The following is a 27,371-nucleotide window of genomic DNA, read 5'->3' as shown; positions in this document are numbered from 1 at the left end:
TGTCGTTTTTGCATTGTTCCTCCAGCTGTGAGAAAGACTTAGGAAACCACCAGACTTGAGTCTTGTTTGCAATTTGAGATGCGTCCTGGACAAAATTTTCACATGGTGGCTTGGCTCAGAAAACATAATTTTCTGCCCAGGAAATGTAGCAATTTAGAAAATAATCAAAGATCTGGACCCTCCCCAAGAAGCTATATATTAAACTAGGAAGGTGCTGCTCAAACTTACGTCCTGGTTTAGAAGGCTGTGCTAAAGAAGAAAAGTCCACTTCTTCTGTGGATGGCAGAAAACACCACAACAGTTACAGTGATATCAAATTACAATAAGGTTCTTGTACCTGTGGCACCTGAACCCACAGTTTCATCTAGCAACATCCAATGTAAAAAATCCTCTCTAGAAAATTTCTAGGTCCTCAAGATAATTATATGGCATGCTTTTCCCATAAAGCTACTATGGAGTCTCCCTGGAGGACCTAGGAGGATACCATTGTAGGAATTTATTAGGTTGATTCCTAATAAATATAATTCCAGAACTCAGAAGAAGTTGTTTATCTCAATTGGCATTACTATTATCTATGGTTTTCTGTTTCTATGATAAATTCAGGAATTATCCCCTGTAGATATGGGGATTGCATTGTACTAAGGCTATATTTATTTATTATTTATTTACATCATTTCTATCCCTCCTTTCTCACCCGAAGGAACTGAAGGCGGCTTACAGATCTGGCAAAAATTCAATGCCGATAAAAACAACAATACAGGGGCCGGGCTGTGGCGCAGGCTGGTGAGCAGCCAGCTGCAATAAATCACTCTGACCATGAGGTCATGAGTTTGAGGCCAGTCCATAGTGGGGTGAGCACCAGTCAATTAAAAAAAATAGCCCCTGCTCATTGCTGGCCTAGCAACCCGAAAGACAGTTTCATCTATCAAGTAGGAAATAAGGTACCACTTATAAAGTGGGGAGGCAAATTTAACTAATTTACGACGTTGGAATGAGGAAGTGCCATCACAGTGGATGATGAAGCAGCTGCTCCCCCTGTGGTCAGAATCGAACATCCCCTCAGGAGAAGGTTAAATTGCCTCTGTGTCTGTCTCTGTCTCGGTTCTATGTGTATATGGGCCTTATATGTATACAATGTGATCTGCCCTGAGTCCTCTTCGGGACACATATAAGGCAAACATTCAATGCCATATAACATAGAACAGAGACAGAGACAGACACAGAGGCAATTTAAACCTTCTCCAGCTTCCAGCTTCCTGAGGGTATGCTTGATTCCGGCCACAGGGGGAGCAGCTGTTTCATCATCCACTGCGACGGAAACTTCCTCATTCCTACGGCGGCTGGGTGATTTTTATGGTGTCATAAATTAGCCTCCCCACATATAAGTGGTACCTAAATTTCCTACTTGATAGATGCAACTATCTTTCGGGTTGCTTAGGTCAACAACGAGCAGGGGCTATATTTTTATTTTAATTGTCGGGTGCTCACCCCGACATGGGCTGGCCTCGAACTCATGACCTCTTGGTCAGAGTGATTTATTGGTTGCTAACCAGCCTGCACCACAGCCTGGCCCCTTTTGTTGTATTCACTAATGAGGCAGTGTTGTTCAATGATAATGTGACTCTGTAGCCATCAATTTACATTCTGTCTCCTCTGTGTAGGGCCATGACCAAAGTTCAATACTTTCTAGATATTGCATTATATATATCACCAGAAGATGCAAACATTTGTAGCTAAAGAACAAGGGGATTGTGTTGAAATTTCACTTGGCAAAACCTTGGGTTTCCCTGCAGTGATTCTGGGACAAAAAAAGGCTCATACTATTTTTTAAAAAAGAAGAAGCTAAGTTTTAACCACATTCTTTTCCTCCCCAAACACAACTGATATTTCTTAACTGCCACTACAAAATCCATTTATCCTCAGTCCAGCTGCTGCGGGCGCTGCCTCTCTTAAGTGGATAGAGTCAACAATATTCAGGTAAATAATGGAGAGCATTCCCAGATAGTATTAACACAATTGATTTATTGATGAATGTACAATGGAAGGTTATCTTTTGTTAATTGACTCAGTAAATAAGCACAAAAACGTCACTGGAATGAACACACACATCCATCCATTAGGATTTGGAAGGGGCGGGAAGCTTAAAAGCAACTTTAAAGTCATTGGTAGTATTTTCCCCAACATAGAAAGCCTTCACAAAAGTCGACGGGAACATGGCTTGCACCTTCTTAAGTGTAATTAAGGTAAAACAAAACTTAGCAGTGAAACACTTCCCGCTGCATTGATATGAGTGTATTTGCATCACAAGATTACAGCAGATTGATGCCACTTTCACTACACTTCACCATGTACAATGGAGGGCGCACGTACACCCTAGAAAGAATGCAATTCGACACCGATATAGCTGTTATTGACCCAATGCTATGGAATCATGGAAGTTGTAGATTGGTGAGGCACCATCACTCTTTGGCTAAAGACATTATAAATCTACAGCTCTCATGATTCCATAGCATCAAGCCATTGCAGTTAAAGTGGTGCCAAGATGCATTTGTTGTACAGCATAGCTGAACACTAGACCAAAAAAGCACCTTCTTAAAAGCTTTTCCATTGTAAACCCAGCCCAGTAATACAGGACACCAATACATATGATTTTAGAAGAACTTGTTGAAGTTAAATTTGAAATGAAACCTGAACTCTGTCTGCTTGGGATGTTAGATGACCAACTTGATGGAAAATGCGGAAGGTTATTACGGCAGCAAGAATGGTCTCTGTTCAAAGATGGAAAGACTCCACAATTCCAACAGGAGACAATTGGCTTATAAAAATAACCGAACTTGCGGAAATGGATAAACATAACATACTATGTTGATTAAGGAGAAATCTCTAACTAGCTTGAAGAAAGATTGGGACCCATTTATTGTATCCCTCCATCAAAGATGGGGGTCTTAGAAGAGTGTTCTTATGTGGGGAAAGGATGCATCAGTGGTTGTTTTTTACTTAATGGGTGTAGAAAATGGAGTGAATATCACCAACAGACAGAGAATGTAAAAACCTTAGATGAGATAATGTAAATTGTATGTACCATATATACTCGAGTATAAGCCAACCTGAATATAAGTCGAGGCATATAATTTTACCCCCCAAAACTGGGAAAACATTGACTCCAGTATAAGCCGAGAGTGCTAAATTTCAGAAATAAAGATAGATACAGTAGAGTCTCACTTATCCAACACTCGCTTACCCAATGTTCTGGATTATCCAACACATTTTTGTAGTCAATGTTTTCAATACATCGTGATATTTTGGTACTAAATTCGTAAATACAGTAATTACTACATAGCATTACTGCGTATTGAACGATTTTTTCTATCAAATTTGTTGTATAACGTGATGTTTTGGTGCTTAATTTGTAAAATCATAATCTAATTTGATGTTTAATAGGCTTCTCCTTAATTTCTCCTTATTATCCAACATATTCACTTATCCAACGTTCTGCCGGCCCGTTTATGTTGGATAAGTGAGACTCTACTGTACCAATAAAATTACATTAATTGAGGCATCAGTAGGTTAAATGTTTTTGAATATTTACATCAAGCTCAAATTTAAGATAAGACTGTCCAACTCTGATCAAATCATGATTCTCATCTTCTTCAATGTAAATGTGCTTATGTATCCTTTTAATAATAATAGAGCAAAATAATACATGTAATAACAATAATAATAAATACAGGAAAATAATACAAGTAATAATAAATAGAGTAAAATAATAAGTGCAATAACAATAATATCAGAGTGAAATAATAAGTGTATTAATAATAATAAAATAGAGTAAAATAAATGTAATAGTAGCAACAATAATAGAGAAAAAGAATAAATGTAATAATACCAATAATAATAGAGAAAAATAATAAATGTACCATATATTCTTGAGTATAAGCTGACCCAAATATAAGCCAACCAGGACCCTCACCCGAGTATAAGCCGAGGGGGGCTTTTTCAGTCTTAAAAAAAAGAGCTGAAAAACTAGGCTTATACTCGAGTATATACAGTAGTTAAATGTTTTTTGATGCTTAGAATGTTGTAGTAATATGCTTTTGCAAGCATGGTTGGTGGGGATGAGGTACAGGGCCTTCTCAGTGGTGGCCCCTCGGCTGTGGAACTCCCTCCCTAGCAACATCAGATCAGCCCCCTCCCTTTTAGATTTCAGAAGGAAAGCAAAAGCATGGCTTTGGGATCAGGCTTTCAGTAATTAGTATGGTGCAATAATAGACTTGGAATTATGTATAATTGACAACAGAACGGCCTTGGACTATGATTTTTGGATGATGTGATTTTAATACTGAATGTAAATATTTAAATATTTAATATGTATTGATATTTAATTTTAATTGATTGTGTGTATTTTAAGACATCTAATGCTTGCTATATGTAAGCCGTCTTGAGTCCCCTTTGGGGTAGAGAAAGGCGGGGTAGAAATAAGGAAAATAAATACATTTTCTTTTATTCTAGAAAAAAATTGTAACTTTTTGTTTCTTTGTTTTGGGCAGCCACCAAGAAGGCCTTGCTCCACATTCCAACCAGCCTTCGAAAATGGTAGAACTCAGAGAAGGGTCTCCCCTAAATATCGAGACTAGCTTGTATGTGGAGGAACAGACTGGCAACCAGTGTAGCTGTTGCATGGTCTTTGAGTGAATGAGGCTTTCAGAAATATGCCTGAAGAATTTCCATGGAAGGGATGGAGAAAATGTAGCAAGACGAGAAAGGGAGAGGGCCTGCAGTCTCTCTCCGCTGGGGCTGGATCTGATCCCAAAAAAGTAAGTGACACCGTTATGTTGTGGCTAGGATCCCCAGAGAAAATGAAGCCGAGAGTGGAGTGTAAGATGACTTGGCAACTCTCCCCCCTCCGCCTGTCTTTGCTCTGATCCCGACGATTCTCAGCTGTCGAGCAAATCGCCGGTCCTTCTCTGGCATATAAGTATGTGGATCTGTGGAGCTCCCAGAGATGCATTAGGTCTTATTTTCAGGGGATGTCTTATTTTTCCATGAAGAATTCACATTTATTGTTGAACAAAAAAATGAACATTTATTCTATACTGTACAGTAGTTGTCATCACAAACCAACATAACCAGACAAACTCTGAATCCTGTCAAGAATTTCTTGTTACTACCATTATTTCCATATACAACTAGTATGTACATATACTAATCCTGCATGCTATGGTGTTTTGTTTGGTGGGCGCTGGGCATGACTCCAAACAAAAACTTTGCTTGGTCTTACTTTCGGGGGAGGCCTTATATTTAGCAATTCAGCAAAACCTCTACTAGGTCTTATTTTTTGGGGATGTCTTATTTTAGGGGAAACAGGGTATATGAAATTTATATTTAGCTTATTTCATTGCCAAATATTTCAAGACACCCGTGGGGACTCAAAAAGAGTGCTGCTTTCTAAACACGACTGGACTATAGATGTGGTGTGGACCGTCCGGTTCTTTTGGGATGAATGGGTTTGCTTGCTTTGTCAGAAAAACCATAGAGGTCCTGGTGCCATGAAAGGTCACAGAGGAACATAAAACAGTCCAGTTGCAGACAAAGGCAAGCCTGCAGATATTTTCTTTAAAAAAAAAGACATGTGTCATTTTGGAGCATGTCTAGCTGGTGAATGGGGGCACTGCTCATTCCTGCAGGGTCCCATGGCTTACTTCTACCGCTCCTCCCCCAGTAGCCCTGAGGTAGGTCACACATGTGGACTTTCTAGCATTTTAATGGGCACATCATTCATCTCATTTTACCTCATCTGCTTCTTCCTGTGCCATGTTTCCAAATTGAGCAGTTTGGTTCACAGATGCAAAATTCTTTCAAATGGGTCTGAAGAGCATTCTTTCAGTTTGGTGGATTTGGCTCCCACTCCTCTCAGCATTAAACCTCCCCTGTCTCACAATGTTACAATCAGTAATTCCAAAATTATCCTGGCTTGGTAACAAACCAAGATCATATGCAGGCGACATGTGGTTTGCATTTCTACTGAAAGGGCAGAGATCCAGCCTGGATTAAGAAATAGTTGTTTGTAATGACCGTGTACAAAGCTGGACCCTTAATGCTGAACATAACTGTGGTCTCTTGATCCTTTGCTATTATATTAGCATTAATATTAGTTGCTGGAATTCTGTTGCGGTGATTGCTCACAAGCGGATTGAAGTGTGGGAATTTCTATGATGTGCAATGCCAGAGTCAGTAGAGGAGTGTTGCTTCATAACTATAGAGTAACTACAGTAGAGTATCACTTATCCAACATAAACGGGCCAGCAGAACATTGGATTAGCGAATATGTTGGATAATAAGGAGGGATTAAGGAAAAGCCTATTAAACATCAAATTAGGTTATGATTTTATAAATTAAGCACCAAAACATCATGTTATACAACAAATTTGACAGAAAAAGTAGTTCAATACGCAGTAATTACTTTATTTACGAATTTAGCAGCAAAATATCACAATGTATTGAAAACATTGACTACAAAAATGCGTTGGATAATCCAGAACGTTGGATAAGCGAGACTCTACTGTATGTATCAGACCAGTGTGAAATGGAGCATTGATGAGGGCTTTTTGTGGTGTGCATCAGTCTTTCTTTGTGTGCACAATTACACATCCTCACAATTCTGTAAACGGGTTTCTTTATTACTTTCCCTTAAATAAAGACCTACCTCCCTGAGCTTGTGAGGAGACTGTCTTCTTCTCCAGAATAGTACCCCATTTCCCCGAAAATAAGACATCGTCTGAAAATAAGACCTTATAGAGGTTTTGCTGAATTGCAAAATATAAGGCCTCCCCCAAAAGTAAGACCTAGCAAAGTTTTTGTTTGGAAGCAGGCCTGCCGAACAGAACACCAGAGCATGTGGGATGGTAAATGTATGTACCATAGATTGTAGTACATGGAAATAATGGTAGTACCAAGAAATTCTTGATAGGATTCACAGTTTGTCTGGTTACGCTGGTTTGTGATGACAACTACTGCACAGTATATAATAAATGTTCATTTGTTTTGTTCAACAATAAATGTGAATTCTTCTTCATGGAAAAATAAGACATCCCCTGAAAATAAGACCTAGAGCATCTTTGGGAGCAAAAATTAATATAAGACACTGTCTTATTTTCAGGGAAACACGGTATGATACAAACTAAAAACACAAAATGACAGAACATTCCTATTTGTCACCTGCAGTCTGCAGCTGAGACTACTCAAATGCATCATCAATGAAATACATTATCAATGAATAGCACATAGGGCTGTGCATGATTCCAATTTGCAATACGGCATTCAAGGACGTTTGGCAATATGACTACTAGATGACTGAAAACAGACTGGGGGGTGGGGGTGGTGGTGGTGGCTGATGGCTTGGCTTGAATGAATCCTGAGTAACTGGATCTTTCAGCTAATGGGGGCTAATGGGGGCGATGGGGCTGACCAATACTCTACCTGAGGCGGAGGCCAAGGTGTGTGGGTGGCCCCACAAATCAAGCAAGAATGGACATTGGCGGTGGTGGCTCCTCCTCCTCTTCCTTCCCTGGCAGCCTTCTCCATCCCTTCCCAAAGGCCCCCCACCCCTGGAAGAATGCTTGCTTGAGGGAAATAAGGAGAGAGAGAGAGGAGGGGGGCAAGAAAGACTTCCCTTGCATGGCACAGGTATTGAAGGCACTGAAGGTATTGAAGTATTACTTCTAGAACATGGCCATACAGCCCGGAAAACATGCAACAACAACTATTTAGCTGTTTGTGATTCCTTTATTTTATCACTTTTGGACTTGTTTGTTATGCAGTGCTTTTGACACGAAATAAATAAATTTCTCATATTTCTTTCTCAGCCAATCAGAGATCTCATTGACTGTGTCCATTCTCCTCCCATCTTGTGGTGCGTGCTGGTTGAGACTTCGATTCCCAAAACCCCTCTTGTAGCTTTTTAAAATTTTTCCAAAAATCAATGGATTGGTGAAATATTCTGAAATGTAGCTGGATTGCAATTGTACGTTTGGCCTTGCAATTGTAAGGAGGGGGAGAGTCGCCATGGCCGAGGCAAGTGTCATCCTGATGGAGAAATGAGCCCCTCCCTTCATTATACATTGGACAAACAGGATAGTCTCTCTGGAAGAGTTATAATGGAGACCAATATGGCATTAGAAATAGTAATGTCCCCCCTCCCCAAAAACAGTTGTAAACATTTCAACCTTCCTGGACACATAGTAAGGGATTTACAAGTTGCAGTCCTTGAACAAGGAAATGAGAAGGGAAGGCTAGAAAAAGAAACCGACAAATTGAATTATACATTCACAAATGCCAATTCATTAGAAGAGATATGAACATAACAAGGGCTTCATGAACCACTACCAATTTTGCTATTGCACATTTAACAAAGAAATCCGCTCAGAGATAATTTTGAACCCAGGGAAACAGAAGTATTATTGCTTGCACAATGGTCACACTAACTGACAACTGTAAAGATCTGCAAGACTGGTATCACTTCACCAATGCTTTGAAACATTAGGGAAAGGGGCGTGATTTGTTTCTTTCTGGATTTACTGTATTCCATATCATTAGGTTGTCTCACTCAGTATTGTGTCAGAACAAGTGGCTTGTTTACCCCATGCTAAAATAAAAACTAATCAGTCTCACATCTGGTGCCCCATACTATTTTTTTCCCTTCACTAAAAATAAAACTTTAATGTATATTTTAATCAACTTCTGTTTTAAATTTTAAGTTGCCTTAGGTGCCTTGGTGGGAGAAAGGCAGTGTATAAACTGATAAAATAAAATAATATATAATAAGCAAGGCAACTGGTCACCAACTGATGGGGCTGTGCTGCGCTAGTTCAATAGATGGATAAAGCCAGCGGAATATCCCTGAAATTGCTTAAAACCTAGCTATTTCCTTGACCCAGAGTTTTATTAGAGCAGTTGTTGCTGCCATTACCCTTGACCTAACCACTGCGTGTAAAAGCCCCATGTGGATTCCTGGTCACAGATAAGCAAGGAGGCCTTGCCTGTCAAAAGGGACACTGGCTTGGAGTCGGCATGTCATTTCCCCCATCCATCCTTGCCTGGGCCCCACCCCGGCCCTATGAGGACCATGTGTGAAATTCCTCTAAGGTTCAGTTACTTCTGAACAGCAGGGGCCAGAATAGTTGAACTTCATAATCTGCTGGAATGCTTCTTAGCTGGTTTTCCTTTAGGCATGGAGGAGGAAGGCAGGAGGGAGGCAGCCCCAATTGCTGGTGTCGGGTGGCAGGCACAGGTGCTGGCCCTGGAAACTCGCCACAATGCCATGCCATTCATTTCAGAAATCACGCAACGGACTCATCCTTTGGATGTCTCCAAGGGGAAGGCAGATCTCACGCCATGGGGTTCATCCATACAGTCAGCTCTTTGCATTCCTTGGAGTTAGGGACACAGGACTCCCGAAAAAATGGAAAAAATGCAAGTAAACAATGGCTACTTTTCTTACTCAAGAAGACACCTCTCTAGGAATCTCTATGTCCTCTAGCACAACTCTATGGTCAACTTCCCCAGAAAACTGGCCATAAGGAGGACTTATGGATTCCTGGATAGGACATTTTTAATCAATTTCACAAATAGAAGTCAAACTCACAAATGTGGAGGACTGACTGTCATGACTGGAGGAGGTGGGAGATTCAGATCTGCCACATCCCCAAAGAACAGACTATACAGCCTCAAAATAAATATTTTTTCTTGGTGCCTTGGTTTCTAGGCCTGTTCCTGGGGTTATTTGGGATGCTGGTTCAGAAAATTGCATTGGATAGACCACTTGAGCTCTAGTTTCTTAGATAACGTTATCATGCTTTTCTATAGGTGAGCAGATGGAGACTGGTATGTGGCATATGTTATGTATTTCAAAAACTATATTTGATGGGGGAAAACTGGTGCCATTTTTGGAATCAGAAGGTCAAATATACCCAGAGAACACTCGAGACACCCAAATGTGTGTTGGTCAGTATTATCCATTGGCTAACGAAGATGGTCTTTGAGTCTTTCACAAAGTTGCCGACTCCTCAAAGATGTCACTCTTTCTGTATGTTCTGTGTGTGAATGTATTAAAACATATCCATATGTTTATTTATTTTCCAACCTAAAGCCTCTTCCACAAACATGATGATGAAATAGCTCCCGAAGCCACGACTGCAACATCTGTTGAAATTTGTATTTACAGCCAATAAGATTGGCAATTGAAACGATCCATTAAAAATGCAGCACCCCTAAAACCATAAACAACCACAGCAAAAAATACATATAAAGAAAATAGGTTTGCACATGGTAATCCTTGCTCGCTCCCAACTGAAATTTAAACAAAATGTAAGTCATTTGCATTGATGTTTATTGACTGCTAATTATATTTCCCCTTCTCCTACTGTTGAAAATTAGGTTGCACGATCCTTAGACTTAAGTTTATATGTTTAAATGTAGCTATTTTGTTTAATGCTTGAAATGTTTGGTTCTGATGAAGGACTCAGACCAGTGTGTCAGATCTTGAGATGCTGCAGACCTTTTGATATTTATTTATCCATTACTTATATAGCCCATCTTCCCTCAAATGAGCTCATGATAGCATCAATGACACCCCCTCACAATATTGTTCTTCGAATCATGTGAAGAAGACCCCCACTTTTTAAATTCCCATATGTTTTAGTTTCAACAGTTGTCTCCTCATTATGGAAGAATAGAAGGCTTCTGAGTAGTTTTGGGACCATGTTTTCATTTGTGCAATTTTTTTAGGAAATCAATTTGCACGCACACCCTTTTATTTGCACAAAATAAAGTCTTTTTTTCTTGCAGGGTAAATCATGTGGAAAAATGGTTTTGATCATTTGAACAAACATTGCAAAAACCGAGTCACTTTTTCTGCACCAACAAATGTTCCAAAAAAGATGAGAAAACAATGACCTAGCATCCAGGGAATAGTACTGCATGGGCAATTTTCTCAGTGCAGAATCCTGGTGGTTTTGCACCCCTTTTTTCATTGCTGATGTGAAACCTTAAGAGTATTGTTTATATTCCTGAGGAATGTTGCTTCTGGTTTCATAAAAATGGCTTTTGGGGTCTTAAAGTTAGAGAAAGGGAAGGCTATCTAAATGGCAGTTTGGAACACCTTCTGCTTAGAGTCCTTAGATTAGGCACTATATTGTTGTTGCTTTGGAATCGAAAAAGAAAAAAGGTTTTTGACAGTAGTCTTTGTTGGAAAAATAGTTTTATACATATCCCACATTTCTTGGGTTTTGAATAGTTTTAAAAAATGAATTTCAGCCCTTTAAAAACACAAGTCTTGTTTCCATTGCTCTAAACCAGTGGTTCCCAACCTTTTTTTTTAACCAAGGACCACTTGAACAGAGACCAGGGACCACTTTGACCAGGGACCACTCTCCAACATTAGTACCAAAAGGGTTATGAATCAGTTTTTGTTCAACTTTAGATTCGATTTTGTTATTTGAGGTGCTGATTCAGAAAATTGATTTGGATTGATCACATCAACTTCAGGTTTTGATACAGAACACATGCCATCCAGTAGCCACTATCTGCTCACCCAAAGAAAACCATATTGAATAATCTAGAGCTGATGTGATCTATCCAATACAATTTTCTGAATCAGCACCCCAAATAACCACAGGAACAGGCCTAAAAAATGAAGACACCGAGGTGCCCCCACTTCCAGGCGTAACATGGAATGGTTCCGCTCAGAGGGAGGGAGGGAGGGAGGGAGGGAGGAGGAGAAGCAGCAGTCAGGAGGCTTGTTGTCACACCTTTCATGGGTAATGACTGAGTTCATAAGGACATAGTTCAGTTTGGGGCAGTCATAGTAACTGCAGAAAGTCAGAAAAAACTCTCTTCCCACCTGACATCCCCATAGCCTCACCACTATAAGAGGGTCTCGCAAGACCAATCACTCTTGTTGCAACGGTGTAGTAATGGTGATGCCACAGACCATATTTTAGTTCTTGGGGACCACTGATGGTCCATGGGCCACAGGTTGGGAACCACTGTTCTAAACTGATCATGCTGATTTTATTGCATCGTGCCCTGAGATGTTCAGACAGAAGGTGGGACATACATATTGAAGTGAATGAATGAATAAAGGAGAACAGAACTCTGTGTAGGTGAGATGTGGTCCACAAGCCACACCATTTCTTCATCTGGGCTAAGTATCACTGTTTTCTCGCTCTCCCTTTCTCTCTGGATTTTCAGTAAATATACCCATACCATGGTTGACCTTAGTATATAAAGGTTTCATGCCAAAACTGTTGGAAAGGTTTATGCTATGAGCTATGACCATGTTCAGCTCAAGTCTGAGGTAGTGTAGTTGCACACAGGCACCTGAACATGCACTTGCATTTACTCGTGCACATTGCATTGTGCGTTCAATTGCATGTTTGGATGAGCATTCAGTGGTACAAGAACAGGGCAGTGAGAGCAGTCCGCAGTGAGTGGAAGCCGTAAAGCAGTAGATCTCAACCTGTGGATCCCCAGGTGTTTTGGCTGACAACTCCCAGAAATTTCAGCCAGTTTACTAGCTGTTTACTAGCTGATTTCTGGGAGTTGTAGGCCAAAACATCTGGGGACCAAAGGTTGAGAACCACTGACATAAAGGAAAGCATTGTCCTCAAAGTCAAGTGAGAACACAGAGAAAACAAGCCAATCTTGGCCAGCGATGCACGTGCCGAAACCACCCTTTGTCTCCAGACACTTATTGTACCTTTTGTTTCTTGCAGCTAGTGCCAGGTAAAATCATGACAAGAAAACCAGAATTCTCAAAAGTCCATGCTTGGCATTCAACAATTGCTGTGTTTTGAACAAGCTCTGAAGCCCTCAGCCCAATCTATCAGCCACATTCATTCATTGAAGAATACCGGGATTATGTAATTCAGAAGTGAGGATTATCCAGACCTCCAGATGTGGTTGAGCGGCAATTCCTAGCATTCCCCAACATGTGTTCAAATTATTTTGTGTCCATGAGCATTAATAAAAATCATTTTGTTGTAAAGAAGAAGAGGTATTGAAGAAATCCTCTCAAAGTGTTAAGTATACTAGGTGTGCCAGCGTTTCAACTGTGCTACCACATCAATGCGGAGATTCATGCTATACAAACTCAAGACCTCAGCTTATGAAACAGCCCAAGTCAGTTCTTTCATGCCACCTCCTCCCTTCTCACCTTCAGACAGCACCGGCTTCCCCAATAGACTCTTCTCACTTTTCCCAAACCTGGGCAAACCTCCCACCTTGAGAGCTTATTATGTCTGGCCTCTGCGAAAGCTCAGTCTAACTAATACCGTCAACCTGGATTTTGTATGATTAGTTAGTGAAAACTTGCCAACTGGAGTTTGTCGGCTGCCAAGTCAAGTCAATTTACTGTGATGCTTGGGTGCTGGTAGAATAACTTAATCCCTCTTTAATCTCCACAGTGCCCTTGACATCCTGGAATTTAATTACAAAGTGACTGTCATTGGATGAGCCCTGCTAACTGTTTTGGTGAAACGTCTTCTCCGCCACCTTTCTTCCTTCTCTCCCACAACGTTGGCTTATCATGTGGCTTCCCCTCCATATTTTTAGCCTCATGTAAGGTTATCGTTTTCCAAAATATCTATGGTGGGAAGACGGAGAGCAAAGGGGTGGAGAGAAAGAGAGTAAAGGAAAACGAGCCTTCTGCTTCATTACAACTCATCACAGGCCTGGTGTGATTTGGGGTTTCCGTGCTACCCAAGTATTAGGGGACATGTATTATATTTCAAGTTAGACCAACTGCATAGAGATATTTACATAGCAGAAACCACAAAACAGCTCCGCATTATTTGGAAGGGGCCAAGGATGCCCTTTTAAACTCATCCCCTGTCCCATAGAAAAGGAGGCAGAACATTTCTAAAAAGGAACAAGACCACCAGCCCATGGTGCAGAAGAAAGAAAATACGTAAACAGATATCCAAATAGATAAACACCTGCCACATAACATACTAGATTTAACAATGGTGGAAAAGGATCATGTTTTTATTATAGAAGTTGCAGTACCAGAAGACAGCAGAGTAGAGGACACAGAGCTGGAAAAGGTCATGAAATGCAAGGACTTCCAAATGGAAATTGGACGACTATGGCTGAAGAGAACAACAGTGGTACCAATAGTGGTTGGTGCGCTTGGAGGCACTCCAAGAAACCTTGAAAAGCACAGGAAAAGCCTTAATTTGGACAGAATCCACAGGCTGCAGAAGAAAGGCAGCATTTCTCAGAACTGCACACATTCTGCGAAAATACATTTAATATCCTATGCCCTTGGGAAGAGCCCTATATTCAGAGACAAAGCCCAGACACTTGGGCCGAATGTGCATGTGTACATGTAAAATAATAATAATAATAATAATAATAATAATAATAATAATAATAATAATAATAATAATAATAATTTTTAAATTGCTATCACTACATTTTATTGAATTTCTTTAAATTGAGTTGGGTTTTACTTTAGTATTGTTTATTCTTTGATATTCTGCTGTTATTAATTGTTTATATTTTTCTTGTATTTTATGTGTTATGGCACTAATATGTGCTGTTTCGCAAACCATCCTGAGTCCCTTTAGGAGATGGTGGTGGGATATAAATAAAGATAATAATAATGATAATAATAATAATAATAATAATAATAATAATAATAATAATAATAAATATTTTTAATATCCTAGGCCCTTTGGAAGAGCTCAATATTCAGAGACGAACCCCAGACACTTGGACCTAATGTGCATGTGTGCTGTGTTGTTATGTACATGGAAATAAATAAATAATAATATATAATATAATAATGTGGAGCCGCCGGTGAGCACCAGGTTCAGTCAAACTAACAGTTCGAAAACATGCAAATGTGAGTAGCTCAATAGGTACCGGTCCAGCGGGAAGGTAACGGCGCTTCATGCAGTCATGCCTGCCACATGACCTTGGAGGTGTCTACGGACAATGCTGGCTCTTTGGTTTAGTATGGAGATGAGCACAAACCCCCAGAGTCAGACATGACTGGACTTAACAGCAGGGGAAAACCTTTATCGATAACATAATATACTACTACTACTACTACTACTACTACTAATAATAATAATAATAATAATAATAATAATAATAAATACCTCTAATATCCTAGGCCCTTGGGAAGAGCCCAATATTCAGACATAAAGCCCAGACACTTGGACCTAATGTGCATGTGTGCTGTGTTGTTATATACATGTAAATAAATAAATAATAATATATAATATAATAATGTGGAGCCCCCGGTGAGCACCCACTGTTAGCTCCAGCTTCTGCCAACCTAGCAGTTCGAAAACATGCAAATGTGAGTAGCTCAATAGTTACCGCCCCAGCGGGAAGGTAACGGCGCTTCATGCAGTCATGCCAGTGGCCACATGACCTTCGAGGAGTATACGGACAACGCTGGCTCTTTGGCTTAGTAATGGAGATGAGCACAAACCCCCAGAGTCAGACATGATTGGACTTAACATCAGGGGAAAACCTTTATCGATAATATAATATACTAGCTGTGCCCAGCCACGCATTGCTGTGGCGAAGTATGGTGGTATGGGAAATAAAGTATTGAGGAATTGGTGGTAGTTAAGGTAAAGGGTAAAGGATTTCCCCTGACATTAAGTTCAGTCATGTCCGACTTTGGGGGTTGGTGTTCATAAAGCAGATAATATGAGATTCTAAATGGGTTATATAGCTGTGTGGAAAGGCCTTGAGTTTACACTACCATATAATCCAGTTCAAATCTGATAATCTGTATTTTATAGGCAGTGTGGAAGAGGCCTAAGTAAGACCTAACTCTGCCTGTCCCCTGGGCTGATTGGGTTGCTAGGAGACTAAGTGGGCGGAGCTTAGCCTTCTAACTGGCAGCCATTGGATAAAAACAATTATTCCTCTCCCTCTAATTAGGACTTTATTTGTCTTTTATTTTTGTTGTATCAACCTAGAGGCATGGATATGGGGTCATGTTGTCAATTTTTGAGGTTGTGGGGTGTTTAGTTTTGTTGTTTTGTCGGTCGCCGGGATTCCATCACTCTTTTATATATATAGACTACTACTACTACTACTACTACTAATAATAATAATAATAAATACCTCTAATATCCTAGGCCCTTGGGAAGAGCCCAATATTCAGACATGAAGCCCAGACACTTGGACCTAATGTGCAAGTGTGAAGTGATGTTATGTACAAATAAATCTTATAATAATAATAATAATAATAATAATAATAATAATAATAATAATAACAATAACAATCCCCCATACTATGGAAGTAGTAGCAGTAATAAGTATGTGAATGTCTGCCTGTATTAAGGCAAGTACATTTTTAGAATATCTCTGGCCGGTGTCATCGTAGACCATTTTCCACTCTGCAGCTGATTGCTTGCCACCCACTCTTTTGCTGTCACCAAAGGCATCCAGCCCCTTTTTAGCCAGCTCAGCCTTGATCAGGAACTCCATTGAATAAAGATGAGTTTATGTTGAAAAAGGAAACAGCTGGATTGCAAAAGCAAAAAAAGGATTTGGGCAGCTCCAGTTTCATTAGCGGAGGGAAACTTGAGGGCCTCAGAGGAGAACAACTGGGAGAGGAGCCATGAAATGAATGGGGTTGGGGAGGGGCCCGGGCTGGTAGGAAACAGAAGATCATAAAGAACTAATAATGAAAAATGGAAAGTGAGAAGGAGCCAAGAAAAACAAGCAATAAATAGACCGAAAACGGGGAAAGGAGGAAACCAATGCGGAGTGATGAAGCAGGAAGAGTAAAGGGCCCAATGCATGTGTTCTATTATACAAAAAATATGTAGCTTTCCAAATTTGAGATGCTGATGGAAAACATCTCAGCTTGACTGGGGAATTTGGATTTCAATGTCACCCTCTGGTTATGTGGAATTGATCGTGATTTGTACTGGATTTCTCTGGACTAAAGTCAACCCACTGAATCAAATTCAGGCAGGATCTACACTGGTATGCAATGTAGTTCAAAGCAGATAATCTGGGTTCAGAAACTGCATTATATGGCAGTGAAGATGGGGCCTCAGAATGGTAAATGGGCATGTATGTAAATTTTCTCAATTCAGTGGGTTTAATCTATGTCCCTGTATTTAGGTCTCTGTATTTGGCTTACTTGTTTGGCTTTTATGCTTAAGTTTAGATTTTATTCCTATTGTAACTCCTGACTAGAGTAAACCACTGAATAAACTGGAATTAACTCTGCATTGAATCATAACAGTATGTCACAAAGTTTGAAAAAGAAATTATGCTCCTGGTTTGAACGTGTTATTCCTGTTCAATTGTGCAGTCCTTACAATGAAAGTAGCTGTTTGACTCAAGACACTTCGTTTTTGTGGCTGCCACAAACTGTATTGAATTGGCTGAGACTCAATATTTATTGAAATACTATAACAAAATGTGCCGCAGGATGATGTCCCTCCAAAAAAACCCCCAAAGTTTCTGCCATTTAATAAGCTTTCCCCATGTATTTATGATAGAACTAATTAGAAATGACATTTATAACCCAGGAACGAAAGTTGTGTTATGTAGTGTAAGTAGACAATTAATTTGATATTTACTTCAAGTTGGACTAAGCAAGAATCCAGTCTTAGGATTTTCTGTCTGTCTGACTGTCTATCTACCTACTATCCATCCATCCATCCATCCATCCAGTCATCTATCTAATCTATCTCTATCTATCTATCTATCATCTATCTATCTATCTATCTATCTATCTATCTATCTATCTATCTATCTATCACAGTGGTTCTCAGCCTGTGGGTCCCCAGATGTTTTGGCCTTCAACTACCAGAAATCCTAACATCTAGTAAACTGGCTGGGATTGCTGGGAGTTGTAGGACAGATCGCCTGGGGACCCACAGGTTGAGAACCACTGATTGATCTATCATCTATCTATCTATCTATCTATCTATCTATCTATCTATCTATCTATCTATCTATCATCTACCCTGTTTCCCCTAAAATAAGGCCTCCCCCGAAAGTAAGACCTAGCAAAGGTTTTGTTTGGAAGCATGCCTGCCGAACAGAACACCAGAGCATGCAGGATTGGTAAATGTATGTACCATAGATTGTAGTACATTGAAATAATGGTAGTACCAAGAAATTCTTGATAGGATTCACAGTTTGTCTGGTTATACTGGTTTGTGATGACAACTACTGTACAGTATATAATAAATGTTCATTTTTTTTGTTCAACAATAAATGTGAATTCTTCTTCATGGAAAAATAAAACATCCCCTGAAAATAAGACCTAGAGCATCTTTGGGAGCAAAAATTAATATAAGACACTGTCTTATTTTCGGGGAAACACAGTATCTATCTATCTATCTATCTATCTATCTATCTATCTATCTATATCTATCTATCATCTATTAGACATATGTGTGAAATTCGTTCCTACCATTTCTACCATTTTTTTAGTGTCTTCTATTTCTTTAGAAGCACAAAAGGGGAAACACCCTCCCCACATGAAAACTTGCCTCCTTGCCTTGGAAAGAGTGTGTGTGTGTGGTGGGGCATGCAGGCAGGTAGGCCTGGCGCTCAACTGCAGGTGTGCTCTGGGCCTGCCTGTATGCCCTGCCACACACACACACACTCTCAGAGAGTGTGGCACTGGGTCATTTGTAGCGGGGCAGGCAGGGAGACCCATAGCATGCCTGCAGCTGAGCGCCTCTTACTCTAGAGTAGAAACAATAGGTGCCAGGTAAGAAGAACACATGCCAGGAAGGGGAGCCAGTGGTTGGTTGGGAAGCCCCCCACCAACAATCCAATTTTTGGAAACAATGAAAAAGAACCCTCCTAAATTTGGGAGGCTTACAAAAAACAGAGCAAGGCCCCCAACGAAAACTGGGACACGAAACGGAACAATGTTTTCCCCAAATGCACATGGCTACAATCTATCATTTATCTATCCATCCACCCATTCATCTATCTATCTATCATCTATCTATCTATCATCTATCTATCCAGCCATCTACCAAATATCTATCTATCTATCTATCTATCTATCTATCTATCTATCTATTTCTATCTATCTATATCTATCTGTATCTATCGTCTACCATCTATCTTCCATCCATCAATCCATCTTTTCCAGAGCCTGGATGCTCTTACATTTGGGAGCAGGACTCTTTGTTGAAGACAGGCCTTTCTTCTGGGTGACTCACAAGTGCAACAGATGTTCAAGACATCTACTTCCTCACCAAACTACACATCTCATGATTCCATAGTATTATGCCATGGCAGTTTAAAGTGGTATCAAACTGCATTGATTCCACAGTGTACATCCAGCACATTTTCAAATCTCTTATGGACTATCGGTGGTATGATCCCCACCCTTGATATATAGGAAGGTTGTAGGGCGGAATAGTGAATTGGAGCACAGAGGAAGACAAGAAAAGTTGAGCTTCTTCTTCAAAATCCATAATACGTTCCATAACTTGGAACGTCCCCAGCCCTGAATGTTACCAACTTCAAGCAGCTGGTAAACTTGTCTTCTGCTCTGTCTCTGTCTGATCCAAACAAGTGTTAACATCCATGGTAATAATTCAAGGATGGTTTTGACTGTAATGAGCAGAGACTCATTCAGAAGAAGAGTGTTGATTGGAGGGGGGAAAGAAGAATGGAGAAAAATAAAATAAAAGGAAGGCAGGAAAGCCCAACGCAACATCCTTTTTCTCTGAATAATTGGTTTATTGTGACAAGAGGCACGTGAAGGGCTTTTGCCAAGACTTTGCGGTTGCTGAGAGAACAGGTTTTTTCAGCTGGGCTTCAATGAGATCTATAATAATCTAATGGGCTTGATGCGCATTAGGAGCTACTCCTCTGAAACCAGCCAAAACGGTGTGATTCTACTCTGCTTATTAGGTTTTAAGAGGAACAGTTGTTGAAGAGAGGCGGGCAGTGTGTGTGCCGGGGATAGAAACTCCGCTTGGTTATGAACAGAGGAATGCTCATTAATCTTCTTAATGGCAACACTCTTAATGGCTGGCAAAACATTACTTTTGTATTAACTTTCTTTTTCCTTTCTTTTTTGGCTTAATGTATGAAATGGAGCCAGGGCCACCAAAGCTTCCAGGAAAGCCTCCAGGAAAATAAGAGGATGCAGGATTTCCTATGATTTTTTTGATGTTGTTCTTAATTAGGAAATGCATTGGCACCACATGCTCACATGTGTGAGGATGTTTAACTGTAGACAAACCAATGTTTTCTATTATGGTTCACATTCCTGCCTTAGTCAGAGCCCATGCTGTTTTGTTCGCAGCTTACAAACTTCCCTCTGCTTTCTTCAAGGTTTTTTAATGCCTCTTCCCCACTTTCCAGTTTTGGCTTGTTCTGTAAACATTCAGAACTAAGAATGGACTAAGAATGCACCTACACTTTAGAAATAATGCCGTTTGGCACCACTTGATTGTCATGGCTCAATGAGATGGAACCATGAGACCTGTAGTTCGATAAGGTCTTAAGTCTCCTCTGCCAAAGACTGTGGGTGCCTCAGCAAACTACAACTCCCAGGATCCCATAGCATTGAACTAGAGCAAGTCTGCGTCTGTCTGTCTCTGTCTTGGTTCTATGTGTATATGGGCATTGAATATTTGCCCTATATGTATATAATGTGATCTGCCCTGAGTCCCCTTCGGGGTGAGAAGGGCGGAATATAAATACTGCAAATAAATAAATAAAATAGTGCCAAATTGCATTATTTCCACAGTATAGACTCACCCTATGATTTATTTATTAATTTACATAATTTCTATCCCGGCTTTTTCACCCGAAGGGACTCAAAAGGGCTTACAGATCTGGCTAAAAATGCAATGCCAATAAAAACAACAATACAATAAAACATAAAACAGTTTAAAACAATTTATATTAGGCATTAAAACACATGAGATAAAATACAAAATTTAAAACATATAAAGTGCATATATCCATTTGTCCAAAAGCCTTGCACATAATCCTTGATCCAGATTATGGATTCTAATTCCTACTGAATAATGACATTTATTGGGTTAAACTGGTCATTGGGTTGCTGTGAGTTTTCCGGGCTGTATGGCCATATTCAAAAAGCATTCTCTCTTGCCGTTTTGCCCACATCTATGGCAGGCATTGTCAAAGGTTGTGAGGTCTGTTAGATACAAGGCAAGTGGGGTTAATATAGTTTTGGAAAGGTTGGGAGAAAGAACTCTTGTCTGTTTGAGGCAGGCATGAATGTTGCAATTGGCCAGCTTGATTAACATTGAATGGCCTTGCAGATTCAAAGCCTGGTTGCTTCCTGTATGAGGGAATCTTTTGTTGGGAGATCATTCTTCTGGACATTCTTTCTCAATCCAATTATCTCATACTGTAGAATTAATGCAGCTTGACATCACTTTAATTGCTATTATTATTATTATTATTATTATTATTATTATTATTATTATTATTATTATCTGCAAGCCCAAATGCCCTCATTTCAGAAGGTAATGCTGCACCATTCCTGTCACAATTTTAACTCTTTCCCCTGCAAATATCCATCAAATGGGAATGAAATCACCACTACACACAAAATGCCACCTCTTTCAACATTGAATGCACCAGTCACTTTCTTCAATGATTCAAATAGAAATCTTCCATAAGTGACTGTGTAAAACAGCAGGATAATTGCACTGACCACTATTATCATTGAGATAATTAGGCAATGGGGCCCATATCCCAATAATAATAATAATAATAATAATAATAATAATAATAATAATAATAATAATAATAACTTTATTTTTATACCCCGCCCCATCTCCCCGAAGGGACTCGGGGCGGCTTACATGGGGCCTGGCCCGATAAAACAAACAAATAACAGTAACAAAGCAATAAAACAATCATCCCAGTAAAAAACATCAACATCAATAAAAACAATCAATAAGATTAACAAGCAGGATACAGTATTAAAAACAGGAGACTAAGTCGTAGATCCCAGGCAAAGTGCAGAGTGTTACGAAATTGGGAAAGGAAATTTCACAGCTGAATGGACAATAAAGTGCGGTATAAAATAGCACATTCCGTGGTTAGTCCTCATTTTTCTCATGCTTTTACATGATTATTTTTTTTCCCAAAAGAGAGAGGATAAAGTACCATGAAGTTATCTGGGGGTTTGTATCGAATTTGAAAATGCTTTGAGGGAATGGGACATTTTCCCATGTTTTTTGTGTTGTGTCATTTATATTTGGGGGTTCTATAGGCAAAACCTGCAATTCATAAAAAGAAGGCACTTGGATATTTTGGAGAGCTTCAGGTTGCATTTACGCTATGGAATTAATGCAGCTTGTCATTTGAACTGCTATGGCTAGGGAATCAGCACCAGTACTCTTCGGCGAAGAAGGCCAAAGGCCTTTTAAAACTACAGTTCCAATGATTCAATCACACGGAGCCATAGCAATTAAAGTGATTTCAAACTATTAATTTTACAGTGTAGATGCAGCCGGAGATGCCCCACAAATGGATCCTATAGGAGCCAAAGAATGGGTTTCTCTCTTCAACCCTCCTTAGCCCAAGCTAGTCCTTTGGTTTCCAGCTCTCTTTCCAAAGCAAATCTAATTGACCAACAAATTAAAACCAAATTATTCTCAACCCCAATTCCTAATGCCATTGCCCATTGGTTTCTGGCTTGCAGTTGCATTTTCCAACATGTTCCCATCCTTGCATGGAGCAAGGAAATGAGTCTGCAGCTGGGAGAACCCTCCCGAGGAAACCTCTTTCTCCACCCAGGTGCCACATGCCAGAGCTTGCCAGGAGGTGAAGGTGTTTCAGGAAAAGAAATCTGGCAGCCAAGGAGCTCCAACCACCCTGGCCTTGCAGATGGGATGGGCGTGAAAGGCAACGCTCAATGAGAGGGAAAAGTGAGAAGCGGAAAAGGGAAGGGAGGCCTTTGGAGCCGAGAGAGGAAGAGGAGTCAGGGAAGAACAGGAAGGACAAATGGGGCCTGCCAATGGCCTGCTCACACACAGCTTGCTGCCCAGACAAAAGGAGGGGAAGCGGTTATCAGGACGGGAAGGAAGGGCGAGGTGCCGACCCCGGTGGTTAACGCTGGAGCCAGAAATGGCAGAAAATGCACTGAGTAGAATTAAAAGGAGGAAGGAAAGGGGAGGGGGAAGAAAGAGGAGAAGAAGAAATGCAGTAACACTTTTCTTCTCCTCCTCCCTCTTCTCCCATCTCCATCTCCTCCTTCTCTTCCTTCTCCTTCATCTTCTCCTTCTCCCTCTTCTCCCATCCCCATCTCCTCCTCCTCTTTCTCCTCCTCCCTCTCCTCCCATCTGCATCTCATTCTTCTTCTCCTTCTCCATCTCCACCTGCATCTCCATTTCTATCTCTTCTTTCTTCTCCCTCTCATCTTACATCTTCTCCCATCTCCATCTCCTTCTTCTCCTTCTTTTCCTCCTCCCTCTCCTCCCATCTCCATCTCCTTCTTCTCTTTCTCCTCCTCGTCCTTCCTTTTCTCCCATCTACCTCTCCTTCTTCTCTTCCTCCTTCTCCCTCTCTTGCTTTCTTTTCTCCCATCTCCATCTCCATCTCCATCTCCTCTTCCTTCTTCTCCTTCTCCTCCTCCCTCTTTTCCTATCTCCTCCTCCTCATTCTCCTCTTCCTTCTTCTTCTCTGTCTTCCTCTAAATCTTCTCCCATTCCTCCTATTTTTCTCACTCCCTATTCCTCTTCCTTTTTATGCTGCAAGAGACCAATACCTTTGAAAACTACCCTTGATGGTACATCAATACCATAGAAGTAATACACTTTGGCAATATTTTCATTTAATACACTTTGACAATATTTTCATTGCTAAGAAATCCTTGGAGTAGGTTTTGCAAGGTCTTTAACAATTGCCGCTCAAATATTCCTGATGTCTCACCAAACTACATATTCCAGGACATTCTCTGTTTAATTTGTGCATGTGTGTCTGTGTAGTTGAAAAACTGTACTGGAAATCAAAATGTAGGGGCTAAAGGAAAGTTATATCTGAGGGAAGAATTCTTATTCAGGGAAGACAATGTCTTTATTTCACTCCATAGCTACAACTGTGAATTTTTGGAACAGTAGTTTAGAGGAACATAAAAGAAAAAGGATTTTTTTTTCTTTGAGGGGGAACTTGCAACTTGTCTTCTACATGGAAACAAAACATGGAAGCAAAAAAGAAAATGTATCAATATTTGTCCTGGCAACCATTTCAAATGCCAAGCAGTTCAATCCAACCAGATCTGGTGTGAAGAATGCTGGAATTTCTCACAATTTTTACAGCGAAAACTATCCCCAATGCATTGGGTTGAATTTAATTTTTTAGGGAGTTCACCTATCATTTAGGATAATAATAATAATAATAATAATAATAATAATAATAATAATAATAGGCACACTGGGTGCTGTGCCAAAAGATCTCAGCCGTCATTTGGAAACAATAGACATTGTCAAAATTACGATCTGCCAACTGCAAAAGGCCACCCTTCTGGGATCTGTCCGCATCATCCGAAAATACATCGCACAGTCCTAGACACTTGGGAAGTGTTCGACTTGTGATTTTGTGATACGAAATCCAGCATATCTATCTTGTTTGCTGTGTCAATAATAGTAATAATAATAATAATAATAATAATAATAATAATAATAATAATAATAATAATACATCACACATTCCTAGACACTTGGGAAGTGTCCAACATGTGATCCAATACAACAGCCAGCAGAGTGTCTGCTGTGGACTCATCTTGTTGTGTTTCAAATAATAATAACAATAACAATAACAATAATACCCACCAGTCTCTACAGCATTAACAGTGCTAACAGTTAATGAGAAGGGGAAAATGTTGTTTTTCCACTCAAAGGTAATAAAAGAGGGGAAAGGAAAGTGGATTATAATTATAAATGACAGGACCATTAACATAATGACTTCGGACTGGAATGATCCATGAAACACATACAGACAATGGAGAAACTATGTAGTGTGTCTGTATGCGTGTGTGCATGTGTGTGCCTGCAACTGTGGAAACAGAACCAAGGCTACCCATAAAAGTTTATGGTTTCCCACCATATAACATTATTCTCCATAAAAAATGATATTTCGAAATGAAAAGATTGGCGAAAAGAACTATTGGTAGTTAACAGAAGGATGGGGCTGGAGTGCTTTCTGCTTTGCTCCCTGTGAACGACGGAGGGGAAAATGGAAAACATTCAGGGTCCAGCAGCCAAGCCCTGTATGGCTTGAAGAGCTGAGAAATGCTCCACAAAGATTTTATAGCTTCATTTTCTGAACATTTAGTCTTATTTCTTCCATTTCACACTCCCCTCCCTTTGTGCTTCAGCTGTCCTGAAATCCCACGTTTTTAAAATAAGGTCTCAATGTATATTTTGAAAGTGTTATACTTTTCAACGAATAATCCTTTGACTTTAACATTAATTAAGATTTCTAGGCTATTGTAGTCCAGGTACCATCTTTCTACAGTGGATCGGAAGCTGGCTCATCTTTAAAATGATTTATGAAAAGTTTCATTTAAAACAGTGGTTCTCAACCTGTGATCCATGGACCACCAGTGGTTCCCAAGAACTAAAATATGGTATGTGGCCTCACCATTACTAGATTGTTGCAACAGGAGCTACTAGTCTCATGAAATCCACTTATAGTGCCAAGACAAAGAGAATGTTGGGAGGGAAGAGGCTGACTACCCACGAAAGGCAAGACAACAAACCTCCTGACTGCTGCTTCTCCTCCTCTTACCTCCCCCTGAGTTGAGTCATTCTATGTGGCACCTGGAAATGGGGGCACCTTGGTGTCTTCATTTTTAGGCCTGTTCCTGGGGTTATTTGGGGTGCTGATTCAGAAAATTGCATTAGATAGACCACATCAGCTCTAGATTATTAAATCTCCTCGACTGAAGTGCCCCGCGAGTGACTCACAAATGGATTGTTAATCCATAGCAAGAAAATCATCTCCTCAAAACCAGACTGACTGTCTATAAGTTTGGGTAAATGGATAGTTGGTTTTGTCTCTGCATATATGCCCACCATAATAAATAGTAATCAATACATTCCCAAATTCATAGATTAATGATTTAAACTGAGCCATTTGTGATAGGTACTTCCTGCTTACTTACTTTTTCCCAACATTTTCTTCCAAAATTCAGAACACATTGATGTATGCTCAACTTGCACTCTTCTAAGGCAACACTCAACATTCATTTGGTTGAGATATGATATTTCCTTTTTTCCTTTTTTCAACTATGTACTTATCAAACTTATAGACAGTCAGTCTGGTTTTGAGGAGGCGATTTTCTTGCTATGGATTAACAATCCATTTATGAGTCACTCGCCGGGCACTTCAGTGGAGGAGATTTTAGACCTGGAGGAATGTAATGTAAACAGAATAATGTACTTACAGAATTAGCTCACGTTCCAAAATATGTATTTACTTTATACACTGTAATGGCTTTTGAAGAACCCATTAGGACATGTATTACGTAAATAATATACATACCAGGATCTGTATTTAACTAAGGTAGGGTGGCTCCCCTCCTTCGGCGCAGACTTTATGTTTAGATCAGAAGCAGACATGACATGCTGTTGTGTGGATCTTTCCTACAACATGTTTATTTAAAAAAACCACCACCATCACCAAAAACCCGCCTTTGACACTGCAAATTTTGCAAGAAGATGGATAGGCTCAAGAAGCCAAATTTCACCCTTCTTTCTATTTTTCAGCTTGGAACAATCGTAACTAGTTCCTCCCCTTGTGGAGAAAAATATACACAGGATTCATCTGGTCTAAGTTTTGTAGACACCGGGCGAACCAAAACTGGACTGAATAGGATTATAAGCCAACAAGATATATTATTTATAAGCACCTTGAAATACCTCAACTGCTCAAGGTAGCTTCAAATTAAAAGCAGATGAAAACACTCAATTAAAATGAAGAACATCAAATATAAACAACTTAGGATATAATTGGCCCTTTCGCCATGAATAGTCAGCCCCCAGATGCCTTCCAAAACAGAACAAAGTTCTTATCAAATGGTAGCAAGAGGGCCATCAGAATTAATGCATTAGAAGAATTAAGGAGGCTAGAAGGCAATTTAACCTGGTATCAACATAGACAGATAGCAGAAAGCTATGCAAAAGATAAAAAATGTGATTTTTTGGGCCAAGAAACTGTTTGGGACATAATAATGTCTAAGGAAAAGAAAATTATTAAGATTCTATACCGAAAACTACTGGAGTCGAGTACAGAAGTAGAAGCGGTCAAAGCTACTATGATTAGATGGGCACAGGATTTAGGACACCCAATATTGTTTGAAGAGT

General features: G+C 39.9%; 1 long non-coding RNA gene across 1 annotated transcript; it reads left to right on the top strand.

The window, feature by feature from the left end:
* The first annotated feature begins 853 nt into the window (after window positions 1-853).
* LOC134293954 (uncharacterized) lies at window positions 854-17,265 on the top strand. Its single transcript, XR_010000915.1, has 2 exons — window positions 854-4,814; window positions 12,771-17,265. It is a non-coding gene; the product is annotated as an uncharacterized LOC134293954 (long non-coding RNA).
* The last annotated feature ends 10,106 nt before the right edge of the window (window positions 17,266-27,371 follow it).

The sequence above is a fragment of the Anolis carolinensis genome, unplaced genomic scaffold (genome assembly GCF_035594765.1).
Source record: "Anolis carolinensis isolate JA03-04 unplaced genomic scaffold, rAnoCar3.1.pri scaffold_11, whole genome shotgun sequence".
NCBI classification, from domain to species: Eukaryota; Metazoa; Chordata; class Lepidosauria; order Squamata; family Dactyloidae; genus Anolis; species Anolis carolinensis.
The sequence above is the reverse complement of the archived record's forward strand: the minus strand, read 5'-3'. Positions and strand labels throughout refer to the sequence as shown.